Below are 26352 nucleotides of genomic sequence, written 5' to 3'. Positions count from 1 at the left end.
AGTGGCGTTGCTTTCCTCACTTCCCAATGCCACATGATGCTGCCAGTTACTGAGAGGGGCAAGGCGGCAGGAGGGGCAGTTTGGCTCTGCCGCTGTGCCTGCAACATATCATGCTTCCTGCTGCCTCACCCCTTTCCCCTTTCAGTGATTGGCAGCACTGCATGGTGTTGGGAAGCCAGATAAACAATGTCACCCTGCCTGCTTGCCCAGCTGCCAGCTACTGATTTAACTCTTGGAAAATGCAGCAAGGGATGGGAAAAAGGAGGAGGAATTCCCAGGACAATTGCTTGAATAGTGTGTTTAATCCCAATGGCTGAAGCTCATTGGAAATATACACTGTGTGTGCTGTCTTCTCAGCATCCCTTGGACTGCTTCATGGAACATCAGGGTTCTGCAGAACACAGTTTGAGAAATGCTGACCTAGGCTGATATTTATTTGAGAAATGCTGACCTAGGCTGATATTTACACCTACATAGTGCTATTAGTACAGTAAGAGACAGTGGCACTGCTGCTGGGTCATTTATTATCAACAATAGGGATGGGCAAGATTCTAGCTGAATTGAGCACTGGATTTTTCAATGGTCTGCATTCTCACCATTTTTGCAGAGTGATCCTGTTTGCTCTAAACTTCAGCAGCTTTCCCCTGGCACCGGATTTCCCCTCTCAAATATTCTCTGAAATATATTGTTTTTTGTTGTTTTTACTCACAGCACAGCCACCCACACTCAAATAATCCAAGCTCCAAACAGGGAGGAAGCAAGCCATAATGGAGGAGGAGGAGGAGGAGGAGGAGGAAGAGGACGCAAAACCACTTTTCTTTCAAAATATTGATATCTTCTTTCAAAACCACAGGGTAGAATCACAGAATAGTAGAGTTGGAAGGGGACTATAAGGCCATCAAGTCCAACCCCTATTTTTTTTGGGGGGGGAAATTGGACCAGTACAAACAATGGATAGCGAACAAAGACCAAATTCATATCGACTTAGGTTGACGGAATACTTTTGAAGCGACACCAGCCAACAAATCCCATCCCTTAGCAACAGGAAACTTCCATCATAAAGATACCTTGGAAATGTAGTTTGCTATGGTTTCCCGGTCCTTACTAAAAGTGCAGAGGCCTGGAAAACTATTATCAGCAATCTTGGCACTCCAGCTGGTATGGTTTTCAGGCAGAATAAAGGCCTAAGAAACAACACTATGCTGGAAAGTGAATTTTGGGGGAAAGAAAAGGAGTGGAATGGCTGACCTTATTTATAAGCTAAGCTAAAATTCTAATAGGTTTCTGGCTTAGATTATTAAAAGTATTTTCTGCTGCATCTCATCTAGTTTGGCCCTAAGACTGAATGTATCGGGCAATGGGAGAGAACTAATAATGCATTCGAAGTAATTGTTACATGAAAATAAAGTAGGCTTGTAGAGTATCTGGCTCATTGATTGTTTCTGTTTGGCACATCCTATAACTGAATTGATTAAGGTTTGAAGTTAATGTGTCTTCATAGGATCTCTAATCTGATGCTAATTATAATTATAACAAAGATGTTAGCCCTCCTGATTGGAGTGGTTATTTAGTTAAAGATTGACAGAGTTACAAAACAATAGTATTAGACAATGTATTGTTAGCAACAACTGTCACAGCACTATTTAAAAAGCTGTTGAAAATGTCAGTCTTGGCAGTCATCTTCTGGTGTCACAAGGCATATTAGCAGTAATGAAAACCTGGACACCCTTTATTCACTTTGTTAAATGATCCACAAAAGCTGCTTTTCATCCTGTGAATTGTAAAACATTTTTTTGTTTATTAGGAATTCTAATAATGATCCTAATTTGGATTTCTTTGTATTTTCTGAATGCCTGCCAACATGATTTTGCTCTTCTTTCAGCTTTGTTCAGAACTGGAATAGTGCTGCTCATGTTTATCTTGAATGGTACACTGGCATTGCTTTGGTTTTAGTTTGTTATAGTTTTAGTTTCTCTCTTGTGTTTTAACAGTAGGGACTAATTAATGAGTTTAGTGCTCCATACAATCCTGGATTTCTATGTGTCTTACTTTTCTTTCCCAGGCCTCTCTTCTTCTCTCCCTACTGTGTTCCCCATTAATCCTCTCCCAAAACTGTTCCCATACCCACCCTCTTCACTTATCTATTTCCATCTTCCGCCATCCCTCCTCCATCTTCTTTTGATTCCTACTCTCAGCTGTACTTTCTTCAGCCCTGTCTCTCCTCTAGTCTTTTCTATCTTGTGTCTTTTTGTGCATCTCTTTCCTCTTCCTATTCTTCCTCCCAGCTCTCAGCTGGGTGGAGGGAGTTTGCCTAATTTGCCTCCCTCCCCATTTTTATTTTTTATTTATTTTTTATTTGTTTCATTTTTAAACTGCCCATAGCGAGTAGCTCTCTGGGCGGTGAACAAAACAGGATTAAAATACAATATACAATAAAATCAGTGACGAACAACAGCAAATTAAACAAAAACATTAGATAGAACATATTGACATTAAAATTGAACATTATAATAACATTAAAATTTTTGTACTTCTGAAAACCTTTGAGGTATGTCGAGTGGCTGATGCATCCCCCGGGTGGTGCCAGTTTGGCTATATATGCACTGGCATTCACTCTGTGAAATTGGAAAATAGACTAGCTTAAAAAAATCGAGACACAGTGATTTTAATTCAAAAGTTTATCCAACCAATGATCTAATTTGTGGCTTGTCTTAGAAAATGGGGAGATAACTAATGCTGTATTATTTTTACCCTAAGGCAACTAACAGTGTTTCAGAAAATAGAGAGAGTGATCAGTTTGATACTGTGTTTCTGATAGGTTACCTTACATTCCGCCCTCCCCCAGGAATGATGTTTGCCTTCTAGTACTACTGGGAAACACCAGCCATTTGCAATATTTCAACTCCAGTGCTCTAAGTGGGGTGATATGTCATCTAACTTTTTTTGAGGTGGACCTGTAACAATCCCTCTTCTTTTCATGAACAAATCTGTCCTAACTATCCCACTTCTTTCTTTTTCCCTGTCACATTTTGGTTATTGTTCAACCACAATCTTCACATCCTATATTTCAGAAATATTTAACAAATTTGTGAGGGGAACTCTGGAAATTGTAGCTCTCTGAGGGGAATAGGGATTGATATACAGGAAGCATGTCTTATCCTTGTGGTGTTTCTATGAGAAGGTTGTGTTATACCTAAAACAGTTCACGTTACAGCTGTGGGGTGATTGCTGTAACATTCACCTTTTTATTTTAATATAGGCACTTCCTTTTTTATACATTACATATTAATTATACACTAGTTATGCATTCAACAAATATTATGGGCAGTGTGTGGAGGGGAACAGAATTTTTCCTCACTTTTAATAATAATAATTAATTATTAGTAGTCCAAATGTTCAACATAAGCCCTTCCATGCACTTCAGCAGATGGAAGAAAAACAAAAGTATTTTCTATGAAAAATATGTTAATAGATCATTGTATTTAACAAATTATGTACATAAGTAATGAAATTTAGAATTACAGTTCCCATGGCAACTATAACTGTGGCTCAATTCACGTGTCTATTAACCTTTAATACCACAAAAATTATCTAAGAAATGTGTTAGGGGGCTGTTCTTTGCTATAAAACCAGTATTGCCTTTTAATGAAGCAAAAACAAGTAATGCAGTGCAATGCTCTGCATGTCTACTGAGAAGTAAGCCCCACTGAGTTAAATAGGATTTACTTCCAGGTATGTGTAACATTGCTGACTAATGCATACTTACCTAGGAATAAGTTCTATTAAACATAATAGAACTTACTTCTGAGTAAACATGGATAGGATTATGCTGTTAATATTTTTTATGTGTGTTTAGCTCTTTACTGTCCAACACATAACTTAAAAAAGATATTTCAGAGCTGAAAAAGGTTCAGAAAAGGGCAACTAAAATGATCAAGGAGCTGAAACAACTTTCCTATGAGGAGAGGTTACAACAATTGTGGCTTGTTAGTTTAGAAAAAATGCAAGTAAGGAAGCATGATAGAGATGTATAAAAGTATGCATGGTGTATTGTAAGTGGCTGTAGAGAGGTTTTTCCTCCCCTCTCATAATACTAGAACTCAGGGACATCCAAGGAAGCTGACTATTTGAAGTTCCAGAACAGACAAAGGAAAATACTTCTTTACATAGTACATAGTTACACTATGGAATCTGCTCCCACAAGATGTAATAATGGCTACCATTTTGGATAGCTTTTGGAAAATTCATGAAGGATGAAGGTATCAATGGCTACTAGCCATGATGACTATGTTTTAACTCCATTGTCAGAGGCAGTATGTTGGGAATAGGAAGTGGGAAAATCGCTGTTGCACTCATGTCTTGTTTGCAGGGCTTCCCATTGGCATCTGGTTGATCACTGTGAGAAAAGGATGCAGGACTAGATAGGCCTTTGGTCTGATCCAGTGGAGCACTTCTTATGATATTAGCTCCTTTTATGTTTTGTTTGTTTTGAATTGTTTAGCTAATTATTCCATGGTAAATATCTGGTTTGTTCATTATAGGATGCTGTCCATTTCCATATAATCAAGTATTCTTCAGCAGAATAATTCAAAGCTTCAGCATTTGAAATTTGAATAATCACTTCTATTTTGTTTCTACCTGACCTCTGATATTCTGAAAGCAGGTAGAGGCTACCATAATTGCTTGTGAGTGTGAGGTGGTGAGAAAATCAATTATTTATTTATTTAGTTGTTTTTATTTATTTAAAATATTTCTATCCTGCCCTTCTACCCCATAATAGGGCACTCAGGGCGGCTTACAAAAATAAAATCAAACATGTACATAATAAAATTGTAAACAGTAAAATCACAAAAACATTAAAATAAATTAAAAAAAATACAATTAAAATACATAGAATGCAATATATATATTTATATATATACACACACATATACATATATATAAGGATTGGTACTAAAGGGACTACAAAGGTAAAATTTAACGTAGAAGGCATAAAATCAGTGTAAGACTCTACTTTCAGTTCCTCCCAAAGGCTCTCTGGAACAAGCTCATTTTCAGAAGTCTCCGGAAAACCAACAGGGAGGGAGTAGAGCGAACTTCTTGGGGTAGCGTATTCCAAAGCTTAGGAGCCACAGCTGAAAAAGCTCTCTCCCGCGTGCCTGTCAATCTAACATCTTTCACTCCAGGCACGCAGAGGAGACCAGAGGCAGATGATCTTAAATCCCAGGCAGGTACATATGGGCGTAAGCGGTCCCTCAGGTATGAGTTTGAGTTGGCCAAAAGCACTCCTGGCTACCTCAGCCACCTGATATTCAAGCAGCAGGGCAGGATCTAGGAGGACTCCCAAACTGCTGACCTCTTTCAAGGGGAGTGCAACCCCATCCAGAACAGGTTGCAACCCCGTCCCTGATACAGTTTTTCCCTTGACCAGCAGTACTTCCATCTTGTCTGGATTAAGTTTCAGTTTGTTAGCCCACATCCAGCCCTTCACAGCCTCCAGGCACCGGTTTAGGTTGAGCACTCCCTCCCTGCAATCAGGTGGTAGGGAGAGCTAGAGCTAGATGGGGATGTTTTGATTTTGTTTCATTTAAAAATGATCTTGATAATATTTTCTTTAATGAGGTGAGTAAGTTAGTGGAAAATATTGTGGGGGAGGACTAGTTGACAACATGTGCATTTTACTTATTGCTTTGGTGTCATTACTGCTTTGACCATACATTCAACTTTTTTATTATGATGCTGATGCTGATTTATTTGTATTTATAGACTGCTTACTATCTGAAAGATCTCAAATTGGGTTACAATATACTTACATATAGACACAATAAGTACCATCAAAACCAAGACAAATTTACATAACTAATGATTTATAATCATCTTTTTTTCCTTTTACCACATTACTAACATTTCCAATAACAAGAATGCTAATAATTTTCCATGTTTGCAGTAATTTGCTAAGAACCAAAATTTAGATGTTTTTAGCAAAATGTAGTTGGATAGATTTTCCTGGAAAACAGTTGGCTTTGAAAGAAACTGTCAATCCCTTCTTGGGCTTTTCAGCTCCTTTAAGAAGTCAATTTGATTTTTTCCCCCATAGTTTGGCTTATAAAAACACTTGAAATGTGGGAGATACAGCTCTCCTCCACATCCATTCTGATCATTTCTGTGCTAAAAGTGTTAAGATAAAACTGTTGCTTTGAACATCTGAAGATATAAAAAAGGGAGCGCCTTAGAGATTTTTCATATCCAAGATCAGATTGATTGATTAATTGATTACATTTATATCCTACCTTTCTTCCAAGGAGCTCAAGGTGATAGCTAAATATTTGGCTATCAACCCATAATATCATATTATTGCGTATTGTGTATTGACAGTGTGTATTGACAGGAACATAAGAAACTTAGATATTTTGCTTTTGCAGAGAAATCTTGCTTGATGGCCAGGTGTTATGTTGCATGAACATAATCATACTGTGACTGACACAGTTTTCAAGAGATAATGTTGTGTAAAAATCTTTCTTGTGAGGACCATTTTGACTGTGTATCTTCCTATTGGTCATTATTAGATGTGTGGGCATGTTGCACACAAATATGTAGTTGCACTTTTTCATTTTTTGGTGTTCCTGCTCTGTTTTTATGGAAATAATAAAGCAAGTCCCTAATTGAGGTGTGTGCATGGAACAGGCAGATGGATTGGACCGCTCAAGTGATGGGTGATTTGCAGGGGTTGGTTTGTTTGTCCTTTAAATTGCATTCTTGCACCTGTTGTCCTCCAGATGTTATGAAGTGCATGCTTGCAGAAGACAGCTAGGAGTAGCCCAAGGTACATTTTTAAATCAAGGTACTCAAAACATAATTATATTAGTCTGGCTACCTGCCTATCATCCGATTGCAAATGTTATCTGTATCTCAGTGCTGACTGTATTTACTCACCCTTATAGTGATAATCCGCAGATTATCACAATGCAGGTACTGCCAGTCAGTGACAATTACTCTGGAGTTACTCTGGAGATTCTCTGTATCCCCCCTTCCCTATTTTGCTCTTGCTGGTCTCATTTTCTCTTTTTTTGTTGTCATTCTCAGCTTCTGTCATCTCTTACGTTATTGCAGTACTGCAGAATACTAATGCCAAAAAATCATAATGGAATCTCATACCATATATCTTCACAGCTACTAATGTGCAGATTTTAAATGTATCATCCATATATTACTCATTCATTGGAACTTAGAATTTCAAATATTGCCAAGAGTATCTGTTCCTGCACAGGCTAAAAGATTGGTCATCTTTTTTGATCCATCAGGCAGCAGATCATTTAAGAAACTATACTACTTGTAGCACAACACATGCAGCAAATCATGTGTATTGGGAAACATAAAAGTAAATATTAGAGTGCACGTTTTAAAAGAGCCACACTTCTTCAGCGAACCATGCCCCAAATAGCCTTATAGTTTGGGCAATCCAGTACATCTGAGTAAGGAGTGCTACAGTAAAGTTGGACAAATCATCATTGTCATCATTGGAGCACAGCTAATACCATGGAAGACAGAAATAAAATTCAAAGGGACCTTGATAGGCTGGAGCATTGGGCTGGAAACAACAGAATGAAATTCAATAGGGATAAATGCAAAGTTCTGCACTTAGGAAAAAGAAACCAAATGCATAGTTATAAGATGGGGGATACTTGGCTCAGCAATACGACATGTGAGAAGGATCTTGGAATTGTCATTGATCACAAGATGAATATGAGCCAACAGTGTGATGTGGCTGCATTAACAAAAGTATAGTTTCCAAATCGTGTGAAGTATTAGTTTCCCTCTATTCAGCATTGGTTAGGCCTCATCTTTACTCCATCCATTTCTGGTCTCCACACTTCAAGAAGGATGCAGACAAACTGGAACAGGTTCAGAGTAGGGCAACAAGGATGATATGTGGACTGGAAACAAAGCCCTATGAGGAGAGACTGAAAGAACTGGGCATGTTTAGCCAGGAGAAGAGAAGACTGAGGGGAGATATGATAGCACTCTTCAAGTACATGAAAGGTTGTCACACAGAGGAGGGCCGGGATCTCTTCTTGATCATCCCGGAGTGCAGGACACAGAATAATGGGCTCAAGTTGCAGGAAACCAGATTTTGACTGAACATCAGGAAAAACATCCTAACAGAGCCATATGACAATGGAACCAATTACCTAGAGAGGTAGTGGGCTTTCCGACGCTGGAGGCATTCAAGAGGCAGCTGGACAGCCATCTGTTGGGAAAGCTTTGATTTGGATTCCTGCATTGAGCAGGGGGTTGAACTTGATGGCCTTATAGGCCCCTTCTAACTCTACTATTCTATGATTCTATGATCTCTCAGCCCCTGGGTCCTCTTTAGAAGCCATTGCTAACAGGAGAGACAAAGGGAGAAAAAGGGAGGAGACTGAAGCCAGGCTTGAGAATGTAGTAAGTCAAGTTACACTTTTTAAGTGCAGTTGCGCTAAAGGAGTGAACCAAGTGAGGAACAAGATGAAGTTAGAGTCAGTTCCTACAAATCATTAGCACATGCAGGAGCAGGGAAACTGTTCTCTTCAATAACCCAAGTGCTCTGTCCCACAGATTCCAGGTCCAGTTCCCTAAGTGATACTCATTACATGGCATCTGAGTATTGCTACCCTGTATATGGGTTTCTGATGTGAGATATATATAAATTGAGAAAATTCAAATGTGGTGGATGTGGTGGATTTATTGACTTTGGTATGACCAGACTAGTGGTGACATCAATAACACTGCTGACTCTTTATTAGCAGTGGCATATCCTGCATCCACATGGTGGGTTTCAGGACCCTGGCATTTGCCTGTGTATGCTGTGTGCTGATGCTGGACCTGCTTTCATGCAAAGCTATGGGCTGGAGATATAGAAAGAGTAATATACCATGGGATAAAAATTTGCTATGCAAATCCTTGTGGCATTCACACTTAAACTAGAACTAGAACCATTCAGATCAGCAGATAGAATGTTCATCATAGTATCATAATTTGCTGCTTTTTAGAGGAAGTACACAGAAAATAAGGATGGAAAGATCTACCAATTTTAGTTCTTTTGGTTCTCATATTTCCAGTCTTAAATTCACTTCTCCACATTTCTGCAGCAATTTGCCCTTTTGATTGGTTAGAGCCCTCCCATTCCCACTAATATGGCTGTGGATCCTGTAATTGCTTAATGCACAATGCACAGCTGTTTTCATGGTTTTGATGCTTCTTAATAGAGCTCTACATTTCCTGTTTCAATGAGAACAGAAACTAGGAGCTAGGAGTTAATGGAAGGTGCAGCATTAACTCTCACTGCAGTTTGCTGTGTAAAACTAAAGAGTCTAGTTGCTATGGAAATGGGCTCTTGTAACAGCACCCAAGTTCTTTTGCCACAGAGTGATGCTGGGTAGTCTCAATTATTGCATTGCTACCAGCCATTTTTGGGGTGCTGGCCTTTGTATCCCCCCTTGCCAGTTTGCTGCATGATTTTTCATCATGGAAGAAACCACTGCAATCTCCCAAGAGTTCCAGCCTCACATGTTACATTGCTCACTTCTTTAGCACACATAACAAATTATTTACCAGCTTTGGACTACATCTCCTTTTACACCCCAAACAACAGGACCAATGGTCAAGCACGATGGCAGCTGTAGTCCAAAATATCTGTCGGGTACCAGGTTGGGAAAGGCGGTACTAATGTCTGGAGCAGTGAAGATTCCATGCTACTGCACTTTTATTGTGATATACGTACAGTAGGACCCTGCTTTACAGCACCTCACTTAACAGCGATTTGCTAATGCGGCAGCTTTCAATTAGGGAAAGTCCCCGCATTAAGGCACTTGTTCCGCTTTTATGGCAGTTTTTTAATGCCACGCACCATTTTGATGTCATTTTCGCACAACGCACCCCATTATCGTCAATGGGTTCTGCTTTATGGCGATTTCCACTTTACAGCGGCAGTCCGGAACGGAACCTGCCGTATAAGCGGGGCCCGCCTGTAGCTCCACTGCACTACTTTGATTTGTCATGGCCACTTAACACATACATTTAAGAACAGCTTGCTGAAGTGTGGTGTGAAGACAGCTTAATGTGCTATCTTTGCTATTTATTTCTTACATCATGCAATACAGCCAGCCAGATCTCTTAGCTCATAGTTTAAAATCTCTGAAATGACTTTTATTTATTTTTATTTATTTTCAGTATTGATTTCATTAACATTATTTTCACATTAATAAAATTGTGTATTGGAAATTTTGACAATAAATAGAAACTCAGTATAGATGACGGAGGTATTAAAGAACATAAGAAGAGCCTGGCTAGATTAGACAAAATGCATATCTAGTCCAGTATCTTGTTTCCAAGGCTGCTTTCAGACATGGGGCTTATTGTGTTAGTTTAATGGATTAAAAGGGAAACACTTCTGTTCCATTTCTAAAATTCCTTTCAAATGTTCCGCGTTAAGGAACAGTAGCTTTTTCAGCTAATATACCAGCATTTAGCGCAAATGCCTTTCACACAGCTGCAATGAACAATGTCTTGTTTTTGTCCCTCACCCTTTATACACATGTGCACTGTAGTTCCGCACAGTCATTCATTGGCGATCACTCCTGGTCGAGTAAGATTGTCTTCTAAGATAAGGTCTTTAATAGTGGGTCCGTAAGTGACTGTGGAGGCCAATTCTGGATACACACAGCCTCCCACAGTGAGGACATAGGTTTCCAGATGGAAGATGGTCGTGATGAGGATTTGTTTGACGTGCCTTCTGCTTAGCTTGTTTGTCCCGTTCGCCCTGTATTCGTGCTTCTTCGAAGTCCACAACACATTTGATAATAGCCGACCTCCATTTGGGACGTTCACAGGCCAAGACTTCCCAGTTCTCAATGTTCATGTTACATTTTTTTAGATTCGCTTTAAGAACATCTTTAAACTTCTTTTGCTGTCCACCGATATTCTGTTTTCCATCCTTAAATTGGGAGTAAAGTAGCTGCTTTGGAAGACGGTGATCAGGCTTTCGAACAACATGGCCAGTCCAGCAAAGTTGATGTTGAAGGATCATTGTTTTAACACTGGTAGTCTTTGCTTCTTCCAAAACACTAACATTAGTCCGTCTGTCTTCCCAAGTAACTTGCAGAATTTTCCAGAGGCAGTGTTGGTGGAAATTTTCAAGAAGTTGGGAGTGGCATTTATAGATGGTCCATGTTTCACAGGCATACAGTAAGGTCGGTAGTACAATTGTAAATAAGCATTTTGGTCTCCCTGCGAATATCCCAATCCTCGAACACTCTACTCTTCATTTGGGAGAATGCGGCACTCGCAGAGATCAGATTATATTGAATTTCAGCATCGATATCAGCTTTTACAGAGAATGGTTGCCAAGATAGGGGAAGTTATCAATGTTTTCCAGCTTCGCACCATTAAGCTGGATTGGTGGTGCTCCAGAGGGACTAGTTCGCACCTGTTGATGAAGCACTTTGGTTTTTTTAATATTAAGTGAGAGCCCAAGCTTTCCATATGCTTCTGCAAAGGCATTTAGGATAGTTTGAAGACCTTTCTCTGAATGTGTGGAGACTACATTATCATCAGCATAATGAAGTTCTACAACAGAGGTTGACATTACCTTACTTTTTGCTTTCAGCCTACTGAGGTTAAAAAGCTTTCCATCTGTTCAATATATGATTTCCACACCAGCAGGAAGTTTCCCCTCAATAAGGTATAGAATCATAGCAATGAAGATAGCAAATAAGGTAGAAGCAATGACACATCCCTGTTTTATGCCTGATCTGACTTTGAATGGATCACTCTGAAAACTATTGTTATCCAAAATTGTCATTGTCATGAAGGAGTCGCAAAATATTCACAAATTTATCAGGGCATCCAGTTTTCAGAAGGATGGTCCAGAGAGTGGTTTGATTCACAGTAACCCCTCTCCTGTTAGCATCTGATTTTTTGTTTAGTTGCATAGACTACAGATGGGGGTGAATTTTGGCATTTTCAGGTTTGTTACCGAATTCTGTCAAAATCCGTAAATTCTGTATGTCTTTGGATTGTGTTGACTAATGCTTGCGACTGTCAGCAACACTGGCTTTTTAAAAAACAAATCTGCGGCTAATTTGACATCATTATTAACGTAAACAGCTTTGCTCTGAAGTGCTGCAGTGTGTATTCCTTTGAAGTTCTGTCTCAATGAGGTGATAACAATCACCATTAACATCTTTGGTCAACCCTGCAATAATCTGAGGCAAGAGGCAGAATTAACAGGCAATGATCTGCCTAATTTAAATAGAAAACCCAAGAGACCATCAGTAGAAAGATCGCCAACAGCATTAGCAATTTCATTACCTATTACAAGCAGATCAGAAATAGCAAACAACAACAACAACAACAAAAAGCTAGGGGAAAATGTTACAGATCAGCACCAAAAGTCAGTTGCAAAAACCAAAACATGGACCAGAACCAAACAGCAAACCTCATGCCTAGTATAGACACGGGTGTGTGTGAAATGCTGCTGCTACCTAAGCTGGAATACCTGTACAATTTTGTCATGCTAAACCACCCCACGCCTCTAGAGGGCAGGAGTGCACTGCATGCTGGAACGCTTGTCATGTGAGTGGCTGCAGCTAGCAAAGAAACTCACACAATTTTCTGGGTTTCCAAGCTTGCAAACGGATTATTTCTGGTATTATTTATCATGAAAATAAACTGCTAAACTTGCATTATCTTCCACAAGAACTAGCTTATATGTTGTGTGAAAGATCAAATATAATGTGCAAATTACCAGATAAGAAATAATCAGAATAATGGAATGAAGTGCAGTATGAAAGCAGCCCAACTGTGGCCAGATGCCCCTGAGAAACTCTGAGAAAGCCCACAAGCTGTTCCCCAGTGATTGGTATTGTGCTGTCTGGAGTGAGAGTCTGGGTGGTCATGTTTTTGTGTGCTTCAAAGATGCCCAATATCACTCAGTATGAGCAACTGAACTGGTATTGAGTATGGCCCTACCTGGGTGAGAGACAGGACAGAATGGTTGTGTTGTTTTTTGTATGACACTGTTTTGCCTTAGATGGAAGTGGGTGAATGAGTTGTAAATTATGCTTGATGCTGCTATGTATTTTTGTAGGGCAAGCATTTGTTCCTTAATTGTTGTTTGGCTAGAGATAAGTTATCAGTATGGTTTGTGGGAATAAATCAGAGTGGGGTTTGGACGTGGAGGACTGCTGTGGACATATTTGGGAGGGATTACTTTGTGTGGGTGGGTGGGTGCAGCTCCAGTTGTTTTAATTACCAATAATGCTGCTTTGTGGACTTTGTATTTTTGTATTTGATTTTTTTACTCATAATGTTTATGTTTAAGAGAATTTTTCTGATAATTCTACTGTTTTGAATGTGTCTTTTATATTTCACCTGAATCTGTAATATTGTCTTTTAATCTTTTGTGATGTTTTGTTCACTGTTTTAATTTGGGTTGTAAACTGCTTTGAGATTTTTCTCCCCAAAAATACAAAGCGATGTAGAAATGACATACATACATACATACATACGTACATACAATTGGTATTCAGTGGTGTACTACCTCTGATCCTGGTGATAGTACACATAGCCATAATTGTTAGCCACCATTGGCTGCCTTCCCCTCTGTGAATTTATCTAATCACTTCTTAAAGCCATCCAAGTTGATGGTCATCACCCCCTCTTGTGGTAGCAAATTCCATAGTAAGTTTATTATGTGAAGAACTTCCACCATTCAGCCTCATTGTGTGAGAAAAGAGAAAAAACTCGATAGAAGTTTTTCTCATACAAATAACTGTTCCACACCATGCTTTATTTTATAATGTTCCTTGTCTTTTTTTCTAAATGAAAAAGTCCCAAATCTTGTAATTTTTCCTCTTAGGGGTCTTGCTCCAGCCCCCTAATAATTTTGGTTGCCTGTTTCTGCATTTTTTCCGGCTCTACGATATCCCCCCCCCCACTTTTTTTGAGATGCGGTGACCAGAACTGTACACAGTATTTCAAGTCATATCATATACAGTCCCATAGAGTTGGACAAAGGCATTATGGTATTATCAGTTTTATTTTAGGTCCCATTGTTTATGAGCCCTAACATGGAATTCTCCGTTTCACAGCTATCTCACACTGTGTTAACATGTGCATTAAACTTTATTTGACCCTCGTATCCCTTTCTCAGTTTGCCATTGAGAAATGTTGCTGCCAGGTAGAATGGGGAAGGACCACAGCTCACTGACAGCTTTACATGGAGAAGATACCAGGTTCAGTTCCAGATATCTGAATTTGGGCTGGCAGACATCACTGCCTGATACCCTGGGGAACCACTACCAGCCAATGCTAGATGGACCAATGGTCTGATTTAGTATTAGGCAGCTTTCTATACTGCAAGCAGATGATGGGAACACATCTGGTTGGTATTTCATGGGCTCCTGATCCATTTCTGAGCACAGACTTCTGGTGTTTACCTTTAAGCCTTATATAGCTTGACACCTGAAGGATCACCTGCTCCATTATGAGCCTGCTGATATACTATGGTGCTCTTTGGAAGACTCTGCTGTCTGAACTGATGTAGGTGATAATTGGAGAGAAGACCTTCTTCAGTGTGGCACCTTGTCTTCGGCATGATGTCTCAGGGAGGCTCAGCTAGACCTACTCTGATGCTATTTCATCATCTGGAAAGCTGTACATCAAAGGACTGGATAACAGTTGTAATACAGATAAATACCATGGCTTGTCCAGGTAAAGTGTTCTTGTTTAAATTGATCAATAGTAATTGTGGGTGATGAGAAGTAAGAGTTTGGCAGCTGGAATGCAACAAGCAGGAGAGATAGGGTCTTTGGTGCTGAAGGCTTCCAGAGACAAGGTGTTTGCTTTGGGAAGTTGATTCTTATTTACAAACTAGCACTGTTGATCTGGGTGCCTCTCTACTCTTCCATGAACAATATATTTATAAATAAACAGATACTATAGAGAAGCTATGCATCTTTGGAACCATTACAGTCTGGCTTTTGGGAAACAGCCTTGGTCACTGTGGCGGATGACTTGTGCTGGAGGATGATTAGAAAGAGTGCCCTGTTAGTCGTCCTGGGGTTGGGCTTAGTGGGCACTATTTTACAGTGGTTCCAGTCATTCCTGGATAGACATACACAGAAGGTGTTACTGGGGGACTTTTGCTCTGCCTCATGTCCATTGGATTATGGAATTTTCATTAGCTTATGGGTGCTCTTCAATATCTACATGATACCCCTGGAGAAAGTCATCTAAAGGTTTAAGCTGAGGTGTTATCAATATGTGGATGATACTCAGCTCTACCTTTTGTTTCCATTTTCTGGTGACAGGGAAGCTGTTGAAACTCTGAACTGATACCTGGAGGCATTTCTGGAATGGATGAGGGCAAACAAATGGAAATTAAATATGAGAAAGACAGAGGTATTGTGGGTTGAGAGATCCTCAGATTTAGAAGGTGGTTTTCAACTGAAACACCAAATATGCAGTTTGGGAATGCTCCTGATGTCACTGCTGCCTGGGGAAGCCCAGGTGGCAGTGATTGCCAGGAATGCCATTTACCAGCTTTGCTGGTATGCCAGCTGCAGCCCAATCTGGACAAGTATGACCTTGCCATAATGATCCATGTCTCTTGGTCATATCCATATTAGACCATTTTTATCCACTCTATATGGGCTGCATTGAGAATTTAACCCTGTGTTGTTTTTTAAAAATGTAAAGGTGATAATTGGAGAGAATTGACATACCCAGAAAAGCAGATTAAATAAATCATGTGCATTATAGTTCTCTGTCTCTCTCCCTCTTATCTCACTGCAAAGGAGACCATGAAACAGGGTGAGACTAGAACTGCTATTCAGAGATGTATGGTGAACTCACTTTGTTGTTTTTGTTGTTTTGCAGAAATAACAATTCCTGTTTCCCTGAATTCATAGTAGAACTTGAGGGAAAGTTCAGACTTGTTTTAACTCTTTGTGTCAATCTTTCCCCACATTTCCCTGCCTGCAAAAGCAAAACAAAAACAACATTAAAACATTTTTGCTTGTGCAGTATTCTTTGTTCACCTCCCTTTTTGGAGGATCGGGTACAAGAGATCTACAAAGCAGTTTGCAATAAAACATTAAAAACAACTAAAAAAAAATAAAAATTGCATGAGGTAAAGTCATAACCAGGGAGATCACAATAATAAAAATAAGGAAAGGCTTGGCAGGTTTTTTTTAAGTGTTTAACGTCTGTTTACAGCTGAGGTGGGGAACTTGTGCCTCTTCAGATTTTTCTGGACTACTACTCCCATTATCCCTGGCAGTCAGACATACTGACTGAGGCTGATGGGAGTTGGTTTCCAATAGGATTTGAAGGGCCACAGGTTCCTCACTGTTGGTTTAAAGGCTGCAAGAAAGGAGGCCCAGGTCTGGAGGAAGAGAATTCTGCAAGTGTGGAGCCACTTTTGTCTCTGGTACCTGCTAACCCGATTGTAGCAATGTGCTTGAAAGCAGAACCTCTGAAGCTAATCTTAGGACCTGGCCTGGTGCTAGATCATCTATACAATATAGTCCCAATTAGACATTGCATAATATATAAATGAAAAGGTATCTTTTAATTCAACAGAATTTTCTCAACAGTAATGGCATGAAATAAAAAGCTCAGTATGAACACTACTTTGTTCTCAGAGAAGTCAATAGGAAATACCACTGATCTTATTGAAAGCAGGATTGGGTCCTCTGTATGTGTTAAAACGTGGTGGTGGGGATGCTCTTCAAAGCATGTTTCCAAACCTTCCTTCATGAATTAATGTCAGAAGAGCACTTGGTTGATATACTAACATTAGACTATAAAACCTTGCTGATAGAGAGAGAAGTCATTGAGCTTAATGAGCAATCAATTCACTCAATACTGAGAGATTACTGGATGCAAAGGTGGTATTTAGGAAGATAATGCTTTCTTCCCTTTTGTAGCTGATAGAACTGATTTCTTTAAAGATTTCCATTTTGATGTGTGTTATTGCTTTGCAGGATGTTGTTGTTGTTAAGAAAGAAGTACAGAATCCCACTATTGGCTTAGGGGAAGTGGAGGAGGAGGTGAAATAAAGCAGTGTTATCAGAGCAAAGATCAGCTTCAAGAAGAATTTGTCTTTTTAAAAATTTTTTGAAGGCTAAGTTACTCCTTAATAATATTCAGTATTGGATTGTGCCCAAATAATTTATTTCAAGAAGCTGCTTCTTGAAGGTGAAATAGAGTGACAAATAGTAGTTAAGTCTGAAAAGTGTTAAAATCCTTCTGGGTTAAGCAACATTACTGACTGTGAAGCATTCTGTATTTCTCTAAGTTCTCAGGTCAAAAGTACACAAATTCAAAGAATGTTCAACAAATATAGGTCTGATTTGACAGGATAAAGGTCAGGAGGAAAAAGAAAAAATTCATGAAGACTTATAGTTACTACTACTAGTGGGATGATTTTGACAGAAAATCATAGGAGAGGATTTAAGTGGAGAATTTTGTATCAAGCACTCTGAAGGTGTTCGTATTTGCTCTTTTGGTGTAGTGCCAATGGATTTCTGTTTTTAACCTTTGCCAAGGAACAGTATGTATTTTGGGTGTTGTGTTTTTATTACTGTGAAAGTCAATCTTAAAAGCAAAAAATCCTTTTGACCTGTCTTCTGCAAAATAATCCAAATTTTATCACCGAAAGCCACTAAATAAAATTAATACAGATAGAAGCTTTGCGAGAGAGAAAGAGAGAAAAACTAAAAATGAAACAAGCAGGGGCAGAAGGCATCTTGATCATCCGCTGGGCCTTTCCAGGCAGAAGGTCTACTCTGTCCCTACAAGCATAACAGCTGATTTCTCTGCTGCTATAAAACAACAAGCTGTGTGCAGCATTATTCCCATCCATGTGTAACATAAGGATGCAGAACTGGGTGTACCTACAAGGAGAGAGCCTTTCAGCACAGTCCTATATATGTTTACTCAGAAAGACATCCCACTGAGTTCAACAGGGCTTACTCCCAGGTAAGTGGGTAAAGGGCAGCAGCCTTAAAAACAATATTGTAGAGAATTGGTAATGGGGGTGCCATAGCATCTGATTGTCTTGATGCGCAACCTATACTGAGGACAAGAGTGTAAGGACAGAATATGGAAAAACCAATTAGTTTCCCATCGGAAAGGGTGTGAGACGGGTGTATTTTATCATCCTATATGTTTAATATGTACGCAGAACATATCATAAAGAAAGTGGGATTGGACCAAGATGAAGGAGTGTGAAAATTGGAGGGAGAAATATCAATAATCTAAGATATGCAGACGATACCATACCACTAGCAGAAACCAGTAATCATTTGAAACGAATGTTAATGAAAGTTAAAGAGGAAAGCACAAAAACAGGACCACAGCTGAATGTCAAGAAGATTAAAGTAACGACAAGAGAAGATTTATGTAACTTTAAAGTTGACAATGAGGACTTTGAACTTGTCAAGGATTATCAATACCTTGTCTCAGTCATTAACCAAAATGGAGATAATAGTCAAGAAATCAGAACAAGGCTAGGACTGGGGAGGGCAGCTATGAGAGAATTAGAAAAGGTCCCCAAATGCAAAGATGCATCACTGAATACTAAAGTCAGGAACGTTCAGACCATGATATTCCCAATCTCTATGTATGGATGTGAAAGTTGGACAGTGAAAGAAGCAGATAAGAGAAACATCAAGTCATTTGAAATTAGTGTCGGAGGAGAGCTTTGTGCATACCATGGGATGTGAAAAAGACAAAGAATTGGGTGTTAGAACAAATTAAACCAGAACTATCATTAGAAGCTAAATGATGAAACTGAAGTTATCATACTTTGGACACATAATGAGAAAACATGATTCACTAGAAAAGTCAATAGAATCATAGAATAGTAGAATTGGAAGGGGCCTACATGGCAATCGAGTCCAACCCCCTGCTCAATGCAGGAATCCAAATCAAAGCTTTCCCAACAGATGGCTGTCTAGCTTCCTCTTGAATGCCTCCAGGGTCGGAGAGCCCACTACCTCTCTAGGTAATTGGTTCCATAGTCGTATGGCTCTAACAGTTAGGAGGTTTTTCCTGATGTTCAGTCGAAATCTGACTTCCTTCAACTTGAGCCCATTATTCCGTGTCCTGCACTCTGCGATGATCAAGAAGAGATTCCGGCTCTCCTCTGTGTGACAACCTTTCATGTAGTTGAAGAGTGCTATCATATCTCCCCTCAGTCTTCTCTTCTCCAAGCTGAACATGCCCAGTTCTTTCAGTCTCTCCTCATAGGGCTTTGTTTCCAGTCCACTGATCATCCTTGTTGCCCTACTCTGAGTCTGTTCCAGTTTGTCTTCATCCTTCTTGAAGTGTGGAGACCAGAACTGGATGCCGTATTCAAGATGAGGCCTAACCAGTGCTGAATAGAGGGGAACTAATACTTCACGCGATTTGGAAACTATACTTCTGTTAATGCATCCTAATATAGCATTTGCCTTTTTTGCAGCCACATCACACTGTTGGCTCATATTCGGCTTGTGATCAAGGATAGTTCCAAGATCCTTCTCACATGTCATATTGCTGAGCCAAGTATTCCCCATCTTATAACTATGTATTTGGTTTCTTTTTCCTAAGTGTAGAACTCTGCATTTACCCTGTTGAATTTCATTCTGTTGTTTTCAGCCCAATGCTCCAGCCTATCAAGGTCGCTTTGAATTTTATTTCTGTCTTCCACGGTATTAGCTGTGCCCCCCAGTTTTATATCCTCTGCAAATTTGATAAGCATGCTCTGTACCTCCTCATCCAAGTCGTTAATAAAAATGTTGAAGAGCACTGGCCCAGGACCGAGCACTGTGGTACCCCACTCGTTACTTCCGCCCAGTTTGAGAAGGTGCCAATGATAAGCACTCTGTGAGTACGATTCCCACCCATCTTGGACTCCTTTTCTCATTAGGGTGGCTTGCCATGGAACTGTACTTACAATTGTTCTGAGTTTATTAAAATCAGCTTTCCTGAAGTGCAGAGTGTGCGTATGGCTACTGTCAGCTTTTGATTCTGTGAAAATCACGAATCCAAGTATGGTGTGGTCACTTTCCCCCAGAGTTCCAGTAACTGCCACTTCATCCACCAAATCATCTCTATTGGTTAGAACCAAGTCCAGGATAGCTGATCCTCTGGTTGCTTCCTTCACTTTCTGTAGGAGAAAGTTATCTCCGACAAAAGTCAGAAATTTCTCAGAGGAGCCATGTTTGGCAGAATTTGTCTCCCAACAGATATCAAGATAATTGAAGTCCCCCATTACTACTACATCATGCCTCCTTGAAACATTGGCAATTTGCTTTTCAAAAGTTACATTCTCCTCTTCTCCTTGATTGGGTGGTCGGTAGTAGATTCCAAGCACCACATTCCTTTATTACTTGCCCCATTAATTTTAATCCAGGTACTCCTGGTGGAGCTACCAAGCTCATCTTCCTGTATTTCTGTGCAGGGATATATATATTTTAACATATAGCGTGACTCTACCTCCCTTTTTATTCAATAATGCTGGAAAAAACAGAAGGGAGTAGAGAAAGAGGAAGGCCAAACAAGAGATGGATTGATTCCATAAAGGAAGCCACAGACCTGAACGTACAACATCTGAATAGGGTGGTTTATAACAGATGCTATTGGAGGTTGCTGATTCATAGAGCTGCCATAAGTCAAAGTCGACTTGAAGGCATATAGCTACAACAAAGAATTGGTGCATAATTGCTGGACCCAAAATGTAAAAGTTCATGGAAAGTCTGAAAGGCTCTGAAAATGATGCAGGTGTGCAGAAAGGGACTTGGTGGTGAGTGGTTGGATGGGGAGAAACAGACTGAGGCTAAACCCTGACAAGACTGAGGTGCTACTGGTGGGAGACAGGCAAGGTTAGGTGATATAGACCTGGTATTCAATGGGGTAAGATTGCCCCTAAAAGACCAGGTTCGCAGCCTTGGGGTCATTCTTGACTCCCAGCTGTCCATGGAGGCTCAAATTTCTGCGGTGAGCCGGGCAGCTTGGTATCAATTACATCTTATACGAAGGCTGCGACCTTACCTTCCTGTTCATCTGCTCCCGCCGGTGGTACATGCCTTGGTCTCCTCTCGCTTGGATTGCTGTAATGCGCTCTACGTGGGGTTACCCTTGAAAATGGTCCGGAAACTGCAACTAATACAGAATGCGGCGGCACGTTTAATTAAGAACAGCCATCGCTATGATCACATCACCCCAGTGTTGGTAGATCTACACTGGCTGCCAGTTGCTTACTGGGCCCAATTCAAGGTGTTGGTGATGACCTTTAAATCCCTATACAGTCTCGGCCCAGCTTATCTGAAGGAGCGCCTCCAGTATCACCAATTATGCCACCAAACAAGATCAGCCACACAGGGCCTTCTCTCAGTTCCATCAGCTAAATCAGCTCGGCTGGTGAGGACTAGAGAGAGGGCATTTTCGGTGGCGGCCCCCACTCTCTGGAACTCCCTCCCGTTCGATCTTCGTCATGCCCCTTCCCTGAATGTTTTCCGCTGGGCCTTAAAGACCTTAAAGACCTTCAGGCAGGCCTATGGGATTTCTGTGGTGAGTTAGTTTTGCTGCTGCTGTTAATTATAGTTCTTGGTTTTAACCTATTAATTATTGTGTTTAATTATTGTTATATTGTATTTTATTAATGGATTGTACGTCGCCTAGAGTGGCCATTTTTTGGCCAGATAGGCGACTCAGAAATAAAATTTTATTATTATTATTATTATTATTATTATTATTATTATTATTATACTGCTCATGGCACAAAACAGAAAGTGCCAGGATTTACAGAGTCCTATGGTACATTAAATCCTAACAAATATATTGTGATATAAGGCTTTGTAAGGTGGAGCAGGGGTTCCCAAACTGTGGTCCGTGGACAACCAGAGTTCCACAAGCTTCATTGCTCTGGTCTGTGACATGTCCACATTAAATATTCATATTGATTTTAATTGTATTTTTATTGCTTCTTTTATTTCTTATATTGTATTTTATTGTGTTAGAATATGAATGTCATATAAGAAGTAAAAGAAGCAGTAAAAATGCAACTAAAAATGACATAGTATTTAGCACAGCACACTGCAATTTCTACAACAGGCAGAAAAATGATTAAGTGGTCCACCAAAGAACCTCAGTAATTTTCAAGTGGTCTGCAGGAAAAAATGTTTGAGAACCACTGGGCTAGATCCCACTGAGTTAGATGCACCATATGATGTTACCTTCTTCAGGGATAGTGCAACTGTCTTTTGCAAAGCAAGGGGCTGTTGCTGAACAGCTAACCCTGTTGTCATCTTCAAATCACATGTTCACTGAATACAGAGGGTTAGAGTGGGATGACACCCCCAACCTCTGTGCATTCAGCTGAAAATATGGAAGGGACTGCTTGCATGGCTGTAGCCATGACCAGGGTTCCTGATTGTATGGGAGAGTATCTGTGCATGCAGACTCTTTCATTGGACACGTAGAGGGTGGGGAAAGGTTTGCCAGTGTGAAACTGCTTTCTCTCCAGTTAATCAAATACATGTGTTGAAGGGGAACCCACAGCTCCTGTTTCCTTGGAACTTGGATTGATATTGTGAGTGCAGGTACACAGTAATTTTTAATGATTACTTTGTATTGTTTGGATGGTATTTTATGCTTTAATGTATTTGCATATATAGTTGTGCACCACCATTATATTTTATTTGAATTGGTGGTATATAAATTTGTTTATAAATAAGTAAATAATATAATTTCACCAGAACAGAAACATTTTTTGAAGTTGTATTGTGTGGCAGATTCAGTCACAGCTGCTGTGCTCCAGGCCTGCATCTTGGGTCCTCTGATTAGCATTACATTTAGACGCTATGGATGGACACATATATACACACACATTGGGAAACCTGAAGTCTTTGTTGCCATTGTTACTTCGGTAGAGTGGTAGACTTTTAGCCCTAAGGAACAGCCAAAAGAAAGAGGCTTTCTGCCCACTTCAGTTTCCACTTCTGTCCTCTTCTGTTTTCATTTCAATATGGATTACAGAATATGAGGGAGGAAATCTGAATGTGTATATACAGCAGCTGCTCCAAATGTTTAGACATTTGGCTGGAAATTAGAACCAGATGTTGTATACTATGATCTCTCTGTTCTTTGACTCAGAGTAAGTGTCAGGCTTGACAATACCAACATTTCATTAATGACTTTAATTAGAACTGTACCGAAATCATGGAACTAAGCACCTGTGACATTCTTTATCTAGGAACATCTACAGATGCCTCTTGCCGAAAATGAACATACAAGATGCTGAAACTATCCGTAGTGTTTTCCACTTCAATTAAGAACTGATTATACTAGACCCTTTCGAAGAGTTTCATTGTGTGTAATAATGTTTTCCTTCACATAAAATGCACTTAAATGTTCATTTTCTCTTTCCTCTCATCCAAATTTTACCTGTATCCCAAGTCAAATTTTGTGAACATTTTGAATAGATTCTTAATACATTAGTACACTGTTATTTTACAACATTTTAAAATTGCTAATGTTTCCTGGAATTTAAACTCCCCAAAATATTGACCATATAAACCAGTGTTTCTCTTTGTCTTTTAAAACCATATTCCCGGAACAAGTCTTATTTAACTAACAAACATGGTCATATTGTTTCCTGGCACTCAAATTTGTTATTTCAGGACATTCTTTAAAAATATTCTCTTACAGTAGAGTCCTGCACATATGTACAAACAAACAAATCCTATTAAGTTCACTGGGACTTCCAGGTAAGTGTATGCAAAGACTACAGACTACAGATGCATACCAGCACACGTAGTATGTCAGTAGGTCCTACAAAAGTCTTTCAGACATTATAATCCAAACTTTTTAGCATGCACTGTTTATCCTTGCTCACTGTGATAGTCCTTGATCACTGTGATGGCATGGACTGCAATCTTGCTTAATTAAAATCAATGGGACTTTTGCTATTGATTTCAATAGTGTCAAATCTGCATCTGTGGAGATCAATAGCACAGCTCCCTGACACTTGCAATTCTCAAAGGGAAATATATATATGCTGTTTTATCATTTGTCCTCCTCTTCCCATTGGCACTGGTCATACCATGGTTTGGGTAAAAAGAATATAGAGTCGCCCTTAGATGTGGTGGGAGATTGTTAGGGATATATCAGATATGAAGCATCCTATTTGATGTGTAAGCAAGGTTCCCTTGCAGGATCATGACCCAATAAGGGAGTGCAATAAGACCTGCACCAGCAGTTAGGACATCCAAGAGGCTGGGGAAGAGAACTCACCATCATTGCGCTCTCTGGCATTTCCCTTTTTGCTGCTGTTGGTCTTCTCTGGAGGAGAGAAGGAGCCGGCTGTAAGCCATCTAGCCTGGTGAGAGGACCCCTCTGAATTGTATTTAAACTAGACTCTGCTGAGGCTCCTTGGAATGCAATAAGACCTGCACCTGGAACTCTGTTGCCTGGTCACTTTTTTGCTTTGTATTTAACTCTAGACTGTTTCTTTTGTGATATGATTTATCCCACATTTGCTAAATTGTTGATCTTTGTCTTATTTGAAGTTGTTGTTGTTGTAGTTGTTGTAAAATGACTTCTCTCTCCTACCCTAATGCTTTATATTTTGAAGTTTTGAAAGTTTGTTGTAGGCCTCTTTAGGCACAGCTTATTGTGGAGAAGTGGCATATAAATAAACTCTGTCTATCAATCAGTCAAATCAATCAAAGAAAGATAATGGGGTACACATACCATCTGCAAACCATATCAGGGTGTTTCCTTAATTTCTTCTAAATCATCTTGATGTTTAAACCTATGTATCTACATAGAAGTTTGGAAAAATTAGTCTTGTTCTAAACCAGACAGGAGTAGTGTTAGGAGAAAAGTGCAGTGTTTTAAGTGTAAGACTAAGATGAGAGCCAAGGAACTAGGAGCAGTGAGCTGTTAGAAAAACTTTAGTGAGATTTGTGGAAGCAACATGTATTTCTTTCATGTTTGTGTGGAAATAATACTATCAGTATGGTCTCATTCTGTGACATTATTTTTAAAGGCCTGCAAATGGGTTTTTGGGTCATGGAATCAATAAATATGCTTTTGGCACATACCAAGTCCCAATGAGGTGAGAAAGATTAATATGTTTGGCCTGCAAGAGAGACCTGATGTCAAAATCTTACTTTATTTTCAGAGAATTATGCCATATTTCTATAGAAGGCAATCAAGGCAAACAGTATTAATTTAAAATTAAAACATGGCTGGCTGGCTGGCTGCTCAAAACCACCTATTTAGAAGCATCACCTAAACGGTCCTATTTAAAAAGATAGGTCTTCATTTTCTACCAAAAGATGAGCACAAAGAGCAAACGTCTTTTGGCAGGGTGTTGCATTGTCTTTGCACTATTATGGAAGAGGTCCAGTTTGTTAGGCTCACCTGCCATATTTCAGGTGGCAGGGGAACATGGAGCTGGGCGTCAGTGGATGACATCAAGGGCAAATAAATATAGGTCAGGAATGAGAAAGCTTTTCACATTTCCTTCTGGGCAGCCTTCCGGGGGCAGCATGTCAATGGTGGTGGCCAGAGGCAGAAGTAGATGGAACAACAAATGTAAATTTTATCTTTGTACACACAGTCATCCACACCTCAGGAGGGAGGGTGCTGGCTTTTTCCAAATCCTAAGCAATCTGGGACCAGAGTATCTCAAGGCCACTTAAGGGTAGGGAATCTCAGGCCTTCCAGGTCTTCCTGCCCCCTTATCCTTCCTTCGTTCCTTCCTTCCAGGGTGCTTTTTTGGGGAATTGGCTATCCAAAGTAGTTCTGAATAAAAAACAAAAGATAAAGAGAACAGTAATAAAAAAATTTTAAACTCAACTACACTACACATGCACACACACATATTTAACACAGCTGGAAAGAATGTAATTCCAACAGACCATCATCCAGCTAATAAATGTCACATCTGGAAAGCCAATAGAAGGGGGGAAATATCTTTGGGGGCTTCTGCAAAGCTTGCACATGTAGAAATTTGACCCAGCTCCAATGGAAGAGAATTCCATAGCTATGGGTCCACTGTAGAAAAGGATCTCTCTCTCTCGTGGCCGTCACCCTTACTGACTTAGAGGATGGGAACTCCAGGACAGCCACCTTATGGCACATTGCAGTTTGAATTGCATACATCCAGCCTACGATAAGCTGGTGAGTAGGTGGATAGATGGACCAACCACACTGCACATCGTTGAACTGGGTCTTTTGGTCCCTTTTAGTTTATTATGTGTTTGAAAAGTTTTTCAGTACAAAACAAACAACCACACATTGTGTCCACTATCC

General features: G+C 39.8%; 1 protein-coding gene across 18 annotated transcripts in view; it reads left to right on the top strand.

Moving 5' to 3' along the window:
• IMMP2L (inner mitochondrial membrane peptidase subunit 2) overlaps positions 1 to 26352 on the top strand; it is a 797369-nt gene that overhangs the window by 580604 nt on the left and 190413 nt on the right. The window lies entirely within an intron of this gene.

This window comes from Rhineura floridana, chromosome 8, assembly GCF_030035675.1.
Source record: "Rhineura floridana isolate rRhiFlo1 chromosome 8, rRhiFlo1.hap2, whole genome shotgun sequence".
Taxonomy (NCBI): Eukaryota; Metazoa; Chordata; class Lepidosauria; order Squamata; family Rhineuridae; genus Rhineura; species Rhineura floridana.
The sequence above is the reverse complement of the archived record's forward strand: the minus strand, read 5'-3'. Positions and strand labels throughout refer to the sequence as shown.